The following is a 16,111-nucleotide window of genomic DNA, read 5'->3' on the forward strand; positions in this document are numbered from 1 at the left end:
ATAGTGTTACTCGCGGCGCACTTCCAAGTGCTTTGCCTTGATTAGAATTTTTTTATCGGTATCGCATCTGCACATCTTTATAACCAATAGCCGTTAACTCGTCGAAGGTCCAAGACGTAAATGTATGGCGCCGGGAACATACCCAAAGTTGCCTAATTCAATTTACATTTAATATGCCGTGTGTATGTTTGAAATGCGCACTATTTTTTTTTTTTGCGCTTCGATGCTTGGTATATAAGGTTTGCGACCCCCTGTGTGTGGAAGTTTTTCTTTTTCGCTGTTGTGTTTTGGTTTACACGTCACGCCTCCTTTACCGTAGCCAGCCACTCGGCCACGGCGGTTAGTTTCCCTTGCGTTGCGCGTGCTCTTCGCGTTCGTTGCAATTATTTGACGATATCTCCGCGTAATTTTGCCTTTTTTTTGCCCACAAAACTGTGTGCTGACAGGATTAAGCTGGTGTAAAAATAACTGCGATGTGAAAATAAGGTTTAGTTAGTGCTGTAGAGAAACATGTAACGTAACTAGTCTGTGTCAATCTTGCGTAGTACACACAAGAAACCAAACGATGCAGAAAATACATTTACTTGTAATGTCTAGTACAATCAATCATGAAAGAGATATGTACATGAAAATATATGTAGTGTGGCGCCTGAAGGTTATGAAGAAAAACGAGATAAAAAAAAAAATTCGCGAGGTAGGCTCGACACACAATTCGGGATAGTGAGAGTTTTTTTTTTCTTTATTCATTAGATGGGGGTTCAAGTGAGTACGTCAACCTTATTACACACAATATAAATCGAAAACAAGAATGCAAACAAGAAAACGCAACCGCGGGTAATATTAATCAAGATATCCAGCCAGAATACATCAGCTACCATCGAATACGTCGCATCAGCCAAACACATCGATGGCGAGTACAGAACATTTTATAAATAACCATTAGAACACTGATAACTACATTGAAAAAATAAACAACACTGCATACATATCGCGTACAAAAACCGTAAATGAAACTAAGACAGTCAAATACAGATTAGCAATATTTTTCACTTCGAAAATTTAGTCCATGATGATGTAGGGCTGTTGACTTTAACAGACGGCGCCCATCCTGTCGATTTCCCTCGAACTGGTCCTCTTCAAAGTCTTTCTAAGTACAAGTAAAACAACAAAAGTGATTATTGATATGAAAAGTTGCCTTGTAAATACAGAGAACCCATTACAGTGCTTAAAAATAAATTTTCGCAGAAGTAATGCTGTATTACCTCGCTTCACACGTTTCGAAGAAATGCACAGGCTACAACAGACACCATGTCAGAAAGCTCCGAAACATTTTGGTCCCTGATGCCCCCTTAACTCTACTACACCTGGGCATACCGTGCACAAGTATTTAAAGACCGTCACAGTACCCACTACGATCGGTAATGAGCACGAATGACCATCGGCTTACGAGCACCACGCTACAAATATATTCGTCTAAAAAATCAGCTATATAACGTAACAACCTGAGATCCGCAAGATATCTGCTGAGAATAGAGAAAATCACAATGCTTCGCTTGCCACGTACACAACAGCCGCTCTCCCCAGAAGAAGCACTGCGTTCTTTAGTCCCAAATAACGAGTAGCGAAAAAAGAAACTGAGGGGAAAAAAATAAACAAGAGACACACGATGTGTGCTTCCCGTGAAAAAGTAAAATAGGTGGTTTACATGATGATTTGTAGCTAATGTAAGTCTATTTCGCGGCGAAGCATTTTCGTCAGTTCTTAAAATAAGGGTACTACTCGCATAGACTGCGCCGATCAAAACGGCAAAAGCATATGCGACGCGCGCTCGCAATATAGGCTACTCAGCATCGGTGCAGTGCTTAGTTCGTGAGCGAACGTAGGTACGTGAGCGAGGATCAGAGAATACTTTCTTATTTAAATGAAAAACATGGTGCGATAGTCTAAACTTTCTTGACACTTACCTCTCAAATGTAGGAGCTATCCGTTGCCTTCCAGTGATACCGCTTTACTTGGGCTTCCCATCTCTTCCTTCGCTCTGGGTCCCGGGGGAAGCGTTAAAAAAAATTAAATTATGGGGTTTTACGTGCCAAAACCAGTTCTGATTATGAGGCACGCCGTAGTGGAGGGCTCCGGAAATTTCGACCACCTGGGGTTCTTTAACGTGCACCTAAATCTAAGTACACGGGTGTTTTCGCATTTCGCCCCCATCGAAATGCGGCCAAACAACGAAGCCCTTTACGCGTCGATCCGGTGCACTTGGGAACACAACAGCCCGCGTCATGCCCACTCGATGCACTTGACAAGCTTGTCATTCATGCGGCTGAACACTGTCCAGCAAGTAGAAGCGTCAGCGAAGCATCCGCGCGCACTGTGTCTCGAACTAAGCACCCGCACCAAGCACTCGCAACCGCTCGCTGTGACTCAAGATGGCGTCGCAGCGAGAAAGCGGCGGCGCGGGTGCGGTAAAAGGTTGGCACCACCCTGAACGGCGGCGCTGGCATCGAGGCACCCTACCCTATCTTACCCTATCGCCGTCAAGGGGGTTGGGGTGGTGTGGCGTCGCGGCGGTAGCGGCGTCGGCGGCCATGCGGTGGTGTGCGCATGCGCGCATGTCTGTTGCAGGCGACCACCACAAATATCGCTAGCTACCACCTCAAGTGGAAAGGAGGACAAGGGGAAAGGCAAGGGCAGCAGGTTTTTTGCGCACGCGGCAGGCATCTTTCTAGAGGAGGCGTTGGCCAAGGATAACCGTAGACCCCATCCCAAAAAATATGCACCCGGAACAGAATCGAAAGCGGTGCTCAAAAAGAACTAATCTATTGCAGAAGACAGAGGATAAAAGCACGCACTATACACAGATGCCAGTCATAACGCCGAAATCAGCAAAGCAGTGGTGTGGGCCATGACTCGACGCTTGTGAAAAATTGCTTGGGAGTCCCAACGCCTCAAGACGCGCAATTGCTGGTGGTAATGCTTGCCATAACGGAAATGACACATACATCTGACGCGATCACAATCCCAACATACCGCCAAGGCGCTTGCAGAGACATTCAATATGATGACCTACCTTTCCACATACGCACAAAGCTCCACATGTACATGCATGATCACTCCCTTCTAGACGTACGAATACAATGGGTTCCAGGCCATCAAGGACTTAGAGGAAATGTAAGAGCACACCAGCGCTCCCGCGCAGAAAATCCGGGACCTCCTATCCTTTGGCCTGTCGAAGACACATACAACCCCAGAAAAGAGCAGAAGATGACGCGGAAGGAAAGGCTACATATTTTGAAGTCTCGCAGGGAAGCACCAACACTTCTCAACACAGCATCTTGCACGCATTCGAGAGAGGACGCCTCAATCATACGAAAAGCACACACGCATTACTCACACCACACTATACGCATTATATTAACAGGGACCCAGGCTTACCCCTTGCAAACAGTGCGGGGCCTATCCATCAAATAAACACATCTTGTGGGAGTGCCCTGCAAACGCCATCTTCAAAAAGACAATACTTTCCAAATTACCACACAACCAACGTCCTGGCAGCTGGGAGGAGTGGAACACTCCCCCACGAAGGTTTGAAAAACTATGGTGGCGGCTTCTGGTGCAGCACGTCTAGAACGTGCTTGGCCAGGAGGCATGAGCCTACCAGGAGGCCCGGACTAGGGCTTTAGTTCTTTCGGTGCTAATAAATGTTATTTCTCTCTCTCTCATTAGGCGGATACTTGCAGAATATATACCACCGGTACAACTGTGCCGGCGACCGATTCTGTTCTCGGCGAAATTTCGTAATGAAACAAAAAGCGTTACCTAAATGTTCTCACAGCAACAAACACACACCTTCAAGAGCGTAAGCTCTTATTAAAGCGAAGATTTCTTTGCCTTCCTATCCGGGCGCTCCCACCCATTGTCGCTCACTAACGATCTACACCACGCCTGTGAAATGAGTCTGAAGCGAGTGTTCGTCAGCATGCTCGTGAGTGATATGTGCCCACCCATGCTTCGAGTTCACGCGCGCCATTTTACCTGCGCGCTCGTTGGTCCGGGAGACCATGACGTGCAGCATTTGCTCGCGTCTTGCATCGCAAACCGTCGTCGGCGCTGGTATCTGACACGGGCGAACACAGGCGCCGAGCGAGCGTGGCCAGTACCGTCCATTTATGTTAATCCGATCCTCGGGGGACGACTAAACTTGGTGGAATTATCCGAAATGTCGAATTAAGAAACGGCAGCAAAGTGAAAGCATTCAAATCAGGCAGGTACCCAGGATACTTTCTCGGTGGTGGGGAGGGGGGCAAACCAAGGTAACGTTTCTATGCTAATGAGGAGGGGTTACCTTCACTAGTGCAAACGTGAATAATGCCAAACGTTCACCATAAAGGCCCGTAAACCTGCAAAAGAGAAATGAATTAAGGTGTATCTCAAAGGTATGCCTGTGAGATGCACCTCTCCTTTACTTGGCTAACAAGGAACCACATCAAATAGACTAGCGCAGGAAACAAACGCAGGAAGGACACTGGCAAAAACAAGTAAACAAGCAAAAGTGTGAAATAAAGATTTCTAGTAGCGTTTTTGAGCGTTGCCATCGGTCCCGTACAACCGCGTAGAGCGCTGGTCGCTGCGCGGTTTTATGGACGTACTGCGCCCACCGCGCAAGGTTAGAAAAACATCCAAATAAGCATAGCAGAGAAATGCCTACGTCGGGCGGCTCGACTGATAACTGTGGAAGCATCATGCAAAACACGCGGAATCATTCTCTACTTACGGCGGCGTTTTCTTTACTTCCTCCTTAAATAAAAATAATTTGATCCATAGTAATTTTCACAAACAATTGCTAAATTTGTTAATCTTTGCTTTTACTTCCTGTTTGGCTGCTGCCTCGGCTCTGTCCCTTAGTAGATCGCTTAATTTCTCAACTCCTTGCGACTCTTGTTTCTCGTTTCCAATTTTGCACGAAAAGTGCTGTACCTGCAGTTAGGGAAGAACCAGACTAGGTAACGGGTGAATTGCTTATGGGTTGAACGCCTATTGCAGGGTTTAATGATGGACACTGTTTCGCATGATGTTATTTTTGTTTCGCACTTGTCCCGTCTTTGACTATAGTCGCGGCTCAAGATGGGAAGACCTTGAGCCTTGCTCGTGCTGGGTTAAATAGTCCCTTCTGGCGTCATGGTGCATTTTAACAGGAAAGTATTTTATACCGAGGTCCACGATCAACTTCTTGTAACGGATGTGACGTCGGCGGCAAACGCGTAACATATGAACGCGGCACACTGGATACGTGCCTGATTCAAATGTTTTTTTTATTGCTTAATTGCAGTAGTCTGTGATGTCTTTTTGTTTCTTGCTCTTGAAGTGCGACTCGACCAGAACGAGGCAAATAGCACCGACATGTTTAAACACTGGCTCAGCGGGACACGACACAAAACAAGCGGCATTGGATGGCTTCACGGCCGGAAGGAGTGTTGCTCACTAAAATATAAACAACGCCTACTGAATTTCTTCTGTTTTCAAGCTTATAGCAACCGATGCGCGCTTGGGGGTGGCGCCGTTGCGGGTTGGTAGGGTTCGAATTAACCGAAGCAGCATGCTTTAGAGTTCGAACTAAACGAGCTTTTCTTCGATAGCAATCTATGGTTTCTCGCCGGCACATTTCCGTGCGTTCGAATTAAGCGAAATTGCGAATTAACTGAGATTTATTTACCGGTAGTCGACTGTACTACCTCTTGTCCAGGTTGTGGCAGGCGTGGCACGGCATCGCATTGTACTCGGCCGCACTATATACAAAGACTCCGGTCGGGCGGCCGCTCTAAAAATGCGTCGTAAATTTGTTCCTTGCATTATTCGCGCCTAACTATAGGAGTACTGACAGAAAACTTTGTCTGCTATTTATTTATAATAGGATAGCAGTTGACCCAGTAGTTGCGCTATTGAACCTCCTTGAGAGCGCGACAAATAAACACATCACGTTCTAATGCGACCAGTTCAAAACGCGTGCCAAGTGCACCGTGGCTTCGATAGGACGTGAAGCAGGACACTATTCACGTCACCGATAACTGATGTGGTGCTCTCGTGGTACCAGAGAACGCTGACGCGTACGCAAAGCACTCGATGAGATAAGCGGCGAGAGAGGGTCCCTCTGCGTCTTTAAGAGAAGCACACTATTAGAAGGGCCAATTAGACAGCTTTAGGTCGTTGTATGACATTCAACCGCTGCACCAGGCTAACTGGTGTGCGCTAGAGTTGTTTGTGGTACCACGTGACCGTCACCTCCGTTTCTTCTGGCGTGAATATAGCACCTCGCGTCACATCCAGAGCTGCGCATCATTCCACGCGTGCTTTGAACTGGTCGACGAAAAGGTGATGCAATAATTATTTGAGAGGAATTGAGTCACCATACCGTAATTACGAAGTCTACAGCTACCGACAAATACAAATAAAGTAGTACACGATTTTTTTTGGCAGCACAGTATTTGTCGCTGGCGATTTGAACTGGAGTAGAGTGGTGGGCAGTCTATGAGGTGGCGATTTAGACTGTAAGTTTAAATCGCGACCATACTAGCTTTTTTAGCAACTGAAGATCGAGTCACCTAAATGCCCCAATATACGCCTTGGTTCTTTGCTTGCAAATGTGGCACTGCAGTGCATGCAAGATACGTGGCGTCGAAGCGATAGTAAATAGGAGAATTCGAACATGTGGCAGTAATGACGAGAGGCGACAATAGGCCATAGCACGCGATCATGATATCGGGAAACGTCGGTTCATTGTCTACTTGCGAATGACGTATGCATAGTGCATAGAACCGTATATTATATGCACTTTAACGTAGGCACCTGGTAATGTTTTCGTGCGCTCATAGAACTTGGCTACAAGTTCGCCAGAATACACGTCAAAAGTGGCCAAAATGTAGCCATGGAGCCAACCCAAATTTGAAATGACAAACGCTCCCGAAAAGTAGCCAATTTGGCGGAAAGTAGCAAGGACGGCAACACTCTATAATACTCCGAATAAGTTATCCATTGCCTTGAACCAAGCGTTGCATGTTTTCTAGGTGGTTAATATGACATTTTAGATAGATGGCCTTTGACAGATGATGGTATGCTGTCTCTTCAGGTGGACTACACGAGACTGCCATTATGTGAGCGCCAAATCCCAATGCTCATTTATATTAGCCCTGTGCTTCGGTTACTACAATATGTACCTTGGTACATGCTGCTACTAATAAAGTGAGTTCGGGCAGTTAATTAAGTTACTTCTATTCAGTAGAAATCCTGGGCTAGCGTGAGTTTCGATATGGCCCTCCCCGAAATTGGCTACGAAATACAATGGCGTGGGCCTTAATATTTTTCTCTAAAGCATCCTTGTCACTCACGGACTTCGGTGCAAACCTAAATGGAAAGCCAATGTATCTCCGTGTGTTCGTAGTGATAGCGCCTGACTTGACGTTTGCACATGCTCTCTCTCTCCCCCCAGGTTATGATTTTTTGCCAATGTCTTCAAGATCATTCTTAGACGCCACCACTACTGTTTCTCTGCGGCTTACGAAGAAAAAAAAAAAAAACGACAGTTTCGGCCGAAGGGAGAAGCCGTGAAAGCGAAAACAAGGATTACCATTGCTCCAACGTTGGTTGCTCCCGATTTACTCAGACAGTGTTCTAACAATAAGCGGGAGCGACATTTTGGCGCCAAGCAGCAAGCGAGGCAACTGCTGTTGAGCAGCAGAAACAGCACCCCGGCAGGTGCTGGGCGTCTCAAAACACTGGCTCGACGAGGTGCTCCGCCACCGGCGTTGCAGACGTCGCATCTCGACGGTGCACAATTTGAGACCGAAAGAAAACAGTCAGCGCTTCTAGCCTGAAGTTTACTGCTTGTTTTGCTCAGACCCACTGTATTAACCACGGCGGAGGGGTCACGACTGCGTTGGAACGTGAGCATAAGCGTTCTAGCGCGGACCAATTTGGGGTATACGCACGTCTGCTCAGCAGGAACGCTAGTGCGCGTGCGCACAACGCTCACATCAGCAGCGGAAAAAGCAGAATGCTGCCATAGCTCTGCTGCAGATCCGATTGAGCTGGAACGTTGGCTTGTCTTAGCTTCGCTGTTTCTGCAGTCAAGTGCACTGCTCGCCTCTGGATGACCTTAAAAACCTCGCGGACAGCGCATGCGCCGTCAATATCAGGACAGCACGACGGCGGTGGTGCAAGTGGGCCTCGAGTGTCCTGTATAATTGCTAAAAAAAAAAAAAAAGGTGTACCTAACTTTTCACAAGAGATTTCTCTTTGTGTGTGCTTCTCCTTGTACACAACTATCAAAGGAGAAGCACTCTTTACAGGAGACTACAATAATACGTTATCCTGAAGCAGCGCGCACAGTCACAGGCAGTAGAATGCTGCCGCTGCATACAACCATGCGAACTGCACCAACCTGGTCTCTCGATGATCACCAAGTTCTTTCGAACGATTAGTGGCTTTTAGAGTTACGCAAACAGTTTTTTTCCAAAATATCTTTAATCTTGTAATGCGCTGAGTACAACTGAGTAAAACTAATAACGCCGACAGGACGCATCAGACGAGGATTATTAGTGTTACTAGTTTTACTCAGTGGTGCTCAGCGCATTACACGAGGAACGAACAATAAACTATTACAATTTATCGCGCAGAAAAAATTCGTAGAACGTTCAGACGACTTACATTTTCTCGTAAACACCAAAATGTTATTCGAAATAAAGCATTGCCAAAAACACGTCGTGAAGCTATAACTACGAACATTACTTTGCTATAACCTTAATGTATCCCCCTCTCATCCAAAACCAGAATAAGAAATTACTGTTTTCCTTGTTTCCTTAAGCTGCGTTGAATAATGATAAAGTTGGCCTTTTTAGAAATCTTTAGCGAAGAGAAATATAGTCGGATTTTCTTTTGTGGTTGAAGTATTTGTTCAATTACCTTTTCAGCCTATGGGTGCTATTGCCTTATTTTGCTTTATTTTTTTATCTAGCGAGTGCTCATTTATTTTTGACGACCTTTGTTCCTTGCCTGGCGCGATTTCTTGGAACATCCGACCACTATAACGTCACCTTTGTATCTTACGGGGCGGTACTGCTCTCCACAGTGCTTGGAAGCCGGATAAATTGCAAACTAAATTACAGAGATGACGCTGGTACTGTGATGAATGACATTCACACAAAAACATAAAAAGAAAATAAGTTTGTCAATTGTACTCCTTTTCCTTTTCTAGTTTGAAAGTATTTCTTTGTCTGTTTAGTTTTGTCCTGCCAATATAAAAGGACATGTCTCCCGACGGCTGACGCTATTCTCCCATAAGCGTGGAAATGGCTTTTCAAATATTCAGGAGGCGGCAATATTAAAAGCGTCTCTCTAGAGAAGTTCCTGGGCTGACTGCTCGCCTAGCCTTCTGCTCGGCATTGATAGTGCAACGTGCCGCTGCTTTTTGAAAGTAATATTTTCTTCCCCGACTGCAGAATACTTTGCTGACAATATTGCAAGAGAGCCGTTTTTCTGCGTTGACATAAGCCAAATCTGAGCGTACAAGAAACAAATGAATGAACAGAAAATAAAACAAGAAGAATTGCTTGTCGTTTGCAATAGACAGAGCCAGCTGAATAAGAGGAAAGGAGCAATGAATTGAACAGAAACGATAAAGGCAGACACTATTTTGAATGGAACTGAATTATTGGCGTTGGCAGATTTATTCTTGCCCGTATGTGAACACAAAAGAAATATCGCCCAACGTCGTCGGGCACAAAGCTATCTAGCGTTGGTCTCAATTATGTCGGAATAATTAATGTTCTATGTAATTCTTCATTCTGCTTCCTAGACTAAGTGTTTCCTACTAGTGCTTTCTTTTTGTCGTAGTGGAGAGATTCTACTGAATGCAGTGGCTGACATGCCACAGACCTTGAAGAATAGCGTGCGTTAATTTAACCTTTGCCATGAGCCGTCTAGACACTATATTGCAGCTAATTAAAACAGTCATATCACGCTTTTTCCTGCCTAACCCCCCCCCCCCTCCCCCTCCGACACCAGCCCCTTTTCTGCTTCGTACATAAAGGAATGCAATTTCTGATAAATATATGTTTTGTGGCACTAAATATATTTTTATATTTTGTGACATACATACCTTTTCGAACACAGAGCACAACGTTAAAGCGTATAAAATTTCGATGCAGCACAAGATGTTCTTTTAAAAGCGCAATTTCAAGCCAACTGTTGAAGTCCACGGTATCGCGTTGTTTCCATTTTTTTTTACATGTAGAACCTTCCTTCTCATATGAAAAAAAAAATACTGGTTGACAGCTTTAGGGGAAGAAAAACGAATTCCCGATAAGAACAAAGTTACTGCTCACCTTAGAGTAGCACGAAAACAAACAGGAAACCAATACGCGTTCTCTGAAAGGAAACTTCGCACTTGGAGAAGCATTCGTCTTGGTACGGGGGGATTAAGTCCAGCGCCATCTCCATTCTGGGTAAGTCAGATTACCTGCTGAGCTATCCGAGGCTAAGAGATGGTAGGTCGAGTTCCCGCGCTTAGAGCTGTAGATTAATTTCGCCTCACACTACCAGCTGCTAACCTCGTGGTTAAGTCATTTAGCAGAGGGGCTGCACCTGGAAAGGCGCGGCAGACCCTGTTTTTATCGCCAGATTAGAAAGATACCAGCGACAACTTTCTTCACGGCGATGGTGTCAGTGATGGCAGTGACGCAACAGAAAAAAAAAACATGGTTCAAATCACTTGTGTAGTCCGCGACACAAAATATTCACGGTGCTTGTCAGTGTGAAACTTCGCAACAGCGACTTTGAAGAGATGATCACTGCGCGGTGAAGTCGGCTCGAGCAGAAGCTGATCTTTCAAGAACGGCATTAGTGTTACAGGTTTTAAGGGACATAAGTAATTACGGGTACACTTATGGCGCTATGACAAAATACCCGCCATGGTGTCGTAGTGGATATGGTGTTGTGCTGCTAAAATCGAGGGTGTGGGTTCGAATTCCAGCCGCGGTGGCCGCATTTCCACAAGGGCGAAATGCAAGAAGGACTGTGCGTTGGGTGCACGTTAAAAAACCCCAAGTAGTCAAAATGGATCCGGAGTCCCCTACTATGGCGTGCCTCAATCATATCGTGGCTTTGACACGTAAATCCATAGAATCTTATTTTATCACAGGGTACGTAGGTTGTCATTAGCCATCATTAAAAGAGCACTGGCAACACACTAGAACTTCGATGTTTGTAAAAACAAGCGTCTCGATTCTGCACAGCTTATCGTTATTCGAGCCCCCTTCGTCCCCAGAAAAACAGAAAATAAAATAAAAGACGGGAGTTTCTCAGACAAAACCAAAAACGCTGACGCTCTCGGCCTCTATACCACCTTCATAACTCAACCAATGCTAGCAACTCAACAGAGCTATCGCGATACGCGCTTCGTTTTCTTCTGTTCCTCTGTCTACAATGCAAAAATTGCCGCGCATTCTCTTCTTGCGTGCACTTGGCACTCTTTCACCTCTTTGGGGTCGAGTGAAAAAGAGCCAGCGTGTGCGGAGAACAGAGAAGCGAAGGCGCGCTGGCGTGGGGCCCGTTTCAACTTTAGCTTCTTCTTTCTTTTATCATCTCTTTTGGCGCCACAGTCTTCCGGTTGTTCTTCTTCGTGTTTTCCCGTTTTCTTTTTCTCGCTACACGTCTTTCCTGTCTACAACGCCTTCGATTAAAGTAGGGGCAACGCAAAGAACGGCAGCAACAAAAGGTGCCGTGCCGGCCGTCAGAAACGGTTTCCCCGAGCTCTTGTCTCTTTCGTCGAACCGTTGTGGTCCAAATGTTCTCCCTATCCTTGCGTCCTTTTGTACTTCCTTCGGTCTCGCTCGATTTATCGACCGCCGATTTCGGGAACTGAACGAAGCAGGAGCCTCCGTAGCTCGCCCGCTCTCTTTCTCTCGGCGAGGGTTTCTTTTCTTTTCTTTTTCTTCCTCTCATGTCGTTCATCTAAGAACCATCCGCAGTCATTTCGGGCCTAGCGAGCGAGTCCATCAGTTTCAATTAAAAATACTTTCGGGTCACTCTGCCGATGGTTAGACAGCTTGCGATGTGACTGATGGCAGCGAAAAAAAAAAAAGAAAGAAAAAGATTGTAGGGCACCAGCTTGAACGGTTAAGAATTGCGCCATACAGATGTTGTGTCCTTCAATTCTAATAACGAAGGAATGCGTTACCGCCACTCTACATCACTTGTCGTTGAAAACGTAAGTGGTGCCCTGATACTGAAGAAACAGCTACGCTGAGGCTCTCGGTGCTGTGTACATTACAGCACTGTCCTGGTTTTAGTAAGAAACGAGCATTCCGCACTCCCACTGGTTTCGTGTGCGAAAACTATGCGCAGACGTAGCGTTCTCATTCCGAAACGTGGTCAGCGGATCCAGAAGACAGCTTTGAAGCATGCTGACGTGCTCAGCCTTACTATAAGCGATTTCTTTGCAACTTCGAGTGATGGTGATTGAAGTGCGATAAAGCCATCTGTAGTTGCGAAACAATCAAACAATCAAAGTTGTAGTTTGATTGTAGTTTGTAGTTAGAAACAATCAAAGAAACGATGATATAACACAGAAATGACGAAGCATTGCAGGAACATGTACATAGTGTCTGTCAGCTCCAGCTGGTTAAATGAGTGCATGAACGAACGAACGCACGAACGAACGAACGAACGAACGAACGAACGAACGAACGAACGAACGAACGAACGAACGAAACGAACGAACGAACGAACGAACGAACGAACGAACGAACGAACGAACGAACGAACGAACGAACGAACGAACGAACGAACGAACGAACGAACGAACGATACGAACGAAACGAACGAACGAACGAACGAACGAACGAACGAACGAACGAACGAACGAACGAACGAACGAACGAACGAACGAACGAACGAACGAACGAACGAACGAACGAACGAACGAACGAACGAACGAACGAACGAACGAACGAACGAACGAACGACGAACGAACGAACGAACGAACGACGAACGAACGAACGAACGAACGAACGAACGAACGAACGAACGAACGAACGAACGAACGAACGAACGAACGAACGAACGAACGAACGAACGAACGAACGAACGAACGAACGAACGAATGAATGAATGAATGAATGAATGAATGAACAACAGCTTCTTCAGTATCTTGGCTGGCTTCGAAAACGTTCATAACAGCGCTAAGGGCGAGGGTGAAGAACACATACGAACGGACGAGCGCCCATCTTGTTGTATGTGCTCTTTTTCGTTCTCGTCCTTAGCGCTGTTACGAACGGTATGGTATAGTAAAACTTCATTAAGGTCCTACACGTGCCAAAAATTAATTAAATTATGGGGTTTTACGTACCAAAACCACGATCTGATTATGAGGCATGCCGTAGTGGGGGATTCCGGAATAATTTGGACCACCTGGGGTTCTTTAACGTGCACCTAATTTGTGGCGCTAACGCTGCCGCAAAAGCTTTAGACGACCGATACTGTACCAGCGGAAACCGTAACCGCGTCGCGCGCAGTGCCGTTATGCGTATATAGTCGAAAGAAACACAGCTTCGGTAACAACGGGAAACATAGAACAGAATGAGCGTTTAACTCTGAGTTGGACCCGCCGTGGTATCTTCGTGGCTATGGCATTGGGTTGTTAAGCACGAGATCGCGCGATCGAATTCCGGCCATGGCGGCCACATTTCGATGGGGGTGAAATGCAAAAACGTCATTGGGTGCCCGTTAAAGAACCCCAGGTGGTCGAAATTAAACCGGAGTCCTCCACTACGGCGTGCCTCATAATCAGATCGTGGTTTTGGCACGGAAAACCCAATAATTTAATTTTAACTCTACATTGAGAGCAGGTGTTACAAAAATTAACTTTTTTAACAAAACGTCGTTTTATGCATTGACGCACGAAAGTAACTGGAACGCCAATGCATTTCTCCGCAAAGTTTGGGAAAAATTATCTCGCAACTGGCATCATCCTGAGAATTCGTTCCAAGTGGATCCGTCTTGCGAACTCCGCGACTAGAATTTTTAAACTGAAATATGGACCATAAGGCGATTAGTTAAAAAGGTCATTATTGAATTTTTCCTAATTAGTCGATTCTGCATTTCATTTTTTTGTGTAAGTAATGTTCGCCTCTTCGAGTAGAACAGCTCATGAACTAGAATTGTGCTATCTGCCACAAGCAACCTGTAAAAATGTTTGAAAGTGTTCGCTGAAACAGCCGGTATATCTGGCGAGGAAGCGACGAAGCCGAAGCCTATGGAAAAGGCAAATAAAATTCGCCTTTAAAAATAGATAAAATAAAAACTACACAACTAATAAATACAATCTACGTGTCCGGTGTGCGGCGTATTCAGAAGGCGCTGGAGCGCTTGCGGCTATGAACGACCTTGCTTATGTTATATGCACGTCTCGTAATAATTTCAGACACCACGTCGTCCATTTCGGCGATCGTTCATCCGCACAGATATACATGGTTAGTACATGGATTTGTCCGATCCTCACGCTTGTGGCTGCAGACGTCCTTCTGCATTCGTTTATTACGCTTTATCTGCATTAATTGGTCTAAATTCTCAAGCAATCTATACTTTCTTTTTAAACAGGATAAGACAGTAAGACTCTGCGAACATGCATAATCGCTGCTAATTGCAGCGGTTCCGCTTGTCCACGCGTCCATGGCGTGATGCTTTCAATATCGAGCTTCTGTGCAAAAAGGTCCTGTGTTAATTCAAATCCTGCCGTCGGACAATTTTAATAATGTTTATTTAATTGTCTATGACGCAGTACTTTGTTGAAAATGATCACTTTGCAATGTCACGAAGTCGTATGAAACCAGAAGGACGAAGTGTAGGCAAATCCACGTACTTCCCATAATTCCCGTGCTGGCTGAACTGCCCTGCTTGGAGCTCCCGTAGACACTAGCGCCACATTTCCCTCTAGTAATCATTGCATGAAACTTTAGTTTCGCGAACTGCACTCCTGACGCGATGACACGGACGAATGCGTATAGGGCGATCACTTGCAGTACGGCGCGTCACTAAATCAGTTTATTTCGTTGGAACAGACTTACGAAGGTACGGAGCAGAGTTGGAACGACCCATGCGTGCTCGCCTGCACATATAGCCTAACCTCTCCAGATACCGCTAAACTATCTCTCTCTCCTTGACGACTTCGCAATACCTACCTACTCTTTGCTTTCATAACTCGCTTCTTTCTCCACAGGCCCCCTTACGGATAGAAAGTCGAACACGCGGTGTTGGCATTATTATCGACTCACTCGATCAGAATCAATCAATCAATCAATCAATCAATCAATCAATCAATCAATCAATCAATCAATCAATCAATCAATCAATCAATCAATCAATCAATCAATCAATCAATCAATTGCACATATACACACGTGTGGGATTTCTGAAAATCTACATGAAACTATAGGAAATCCTAAACAAAAAGAAAGCTCAGCAGAGTTAACAGAGCGCTTTATTAACGATAGTTTTTCAGTCAGATGGATCAGAGCATGCACGAATTTACCCGTGGTGTTGTGCATGAAAAGAAAGGAAGTGCTAACGCAGTATCTGACTTCCATCTTCCTCATCTGTACAGAACAGCGTTAACGCGCGTCGCCTCTGAGTTGTTATAACTCGAACGCGGCGAAAGTGGTTTATTACAAAAGAAATAATAAAAAAATGAAAGCGTAGCATAAATGTACGATTCTTAGTTCCTATGGCTTAGAGGATCTTCAGCAACCGCAGGATGCGCACTGCCACCCAGGTCACGTGTTAACGTGATTATGCCAGGAAAAAAAAAAAAAAAAAACCGCCGCGCTGAAATGCGCCGAATGGAGGTTTGCGCCGTCCCCTTATCGTTTCCGTCATCCCACTTATCGTTCCTCGTATTTTCGTTCCCAAAATGCGACACACGTATTGGCGCGCGGTGCCGAATAAGACGACGGCGGCGGCGGGTGTCGCCCGCACCGGGACAGCGCCTGGGGGGAAATTTTCATTACGGGTCGACAGGCACCACCTGACCAGTGAAGCGAGAAACGAAAATCGAGGTTTTAG

Source organism: Dermacentor silvarum, chromosome 6, assembly GCF_013339745.2.
Source record: "Dermacentor silvarum isolate Dsil-2018 chromosome 6, BIME_Dsil_1.4, whole genome shotgun sequence".
In the NCBI taxonomy this organism is placed as follows: Eukaryota; Metazoa; Arthropoda; class Arachnida; order Ixodida; family Ixodidae; genus Dermacentor; species Dermacentor silvarum.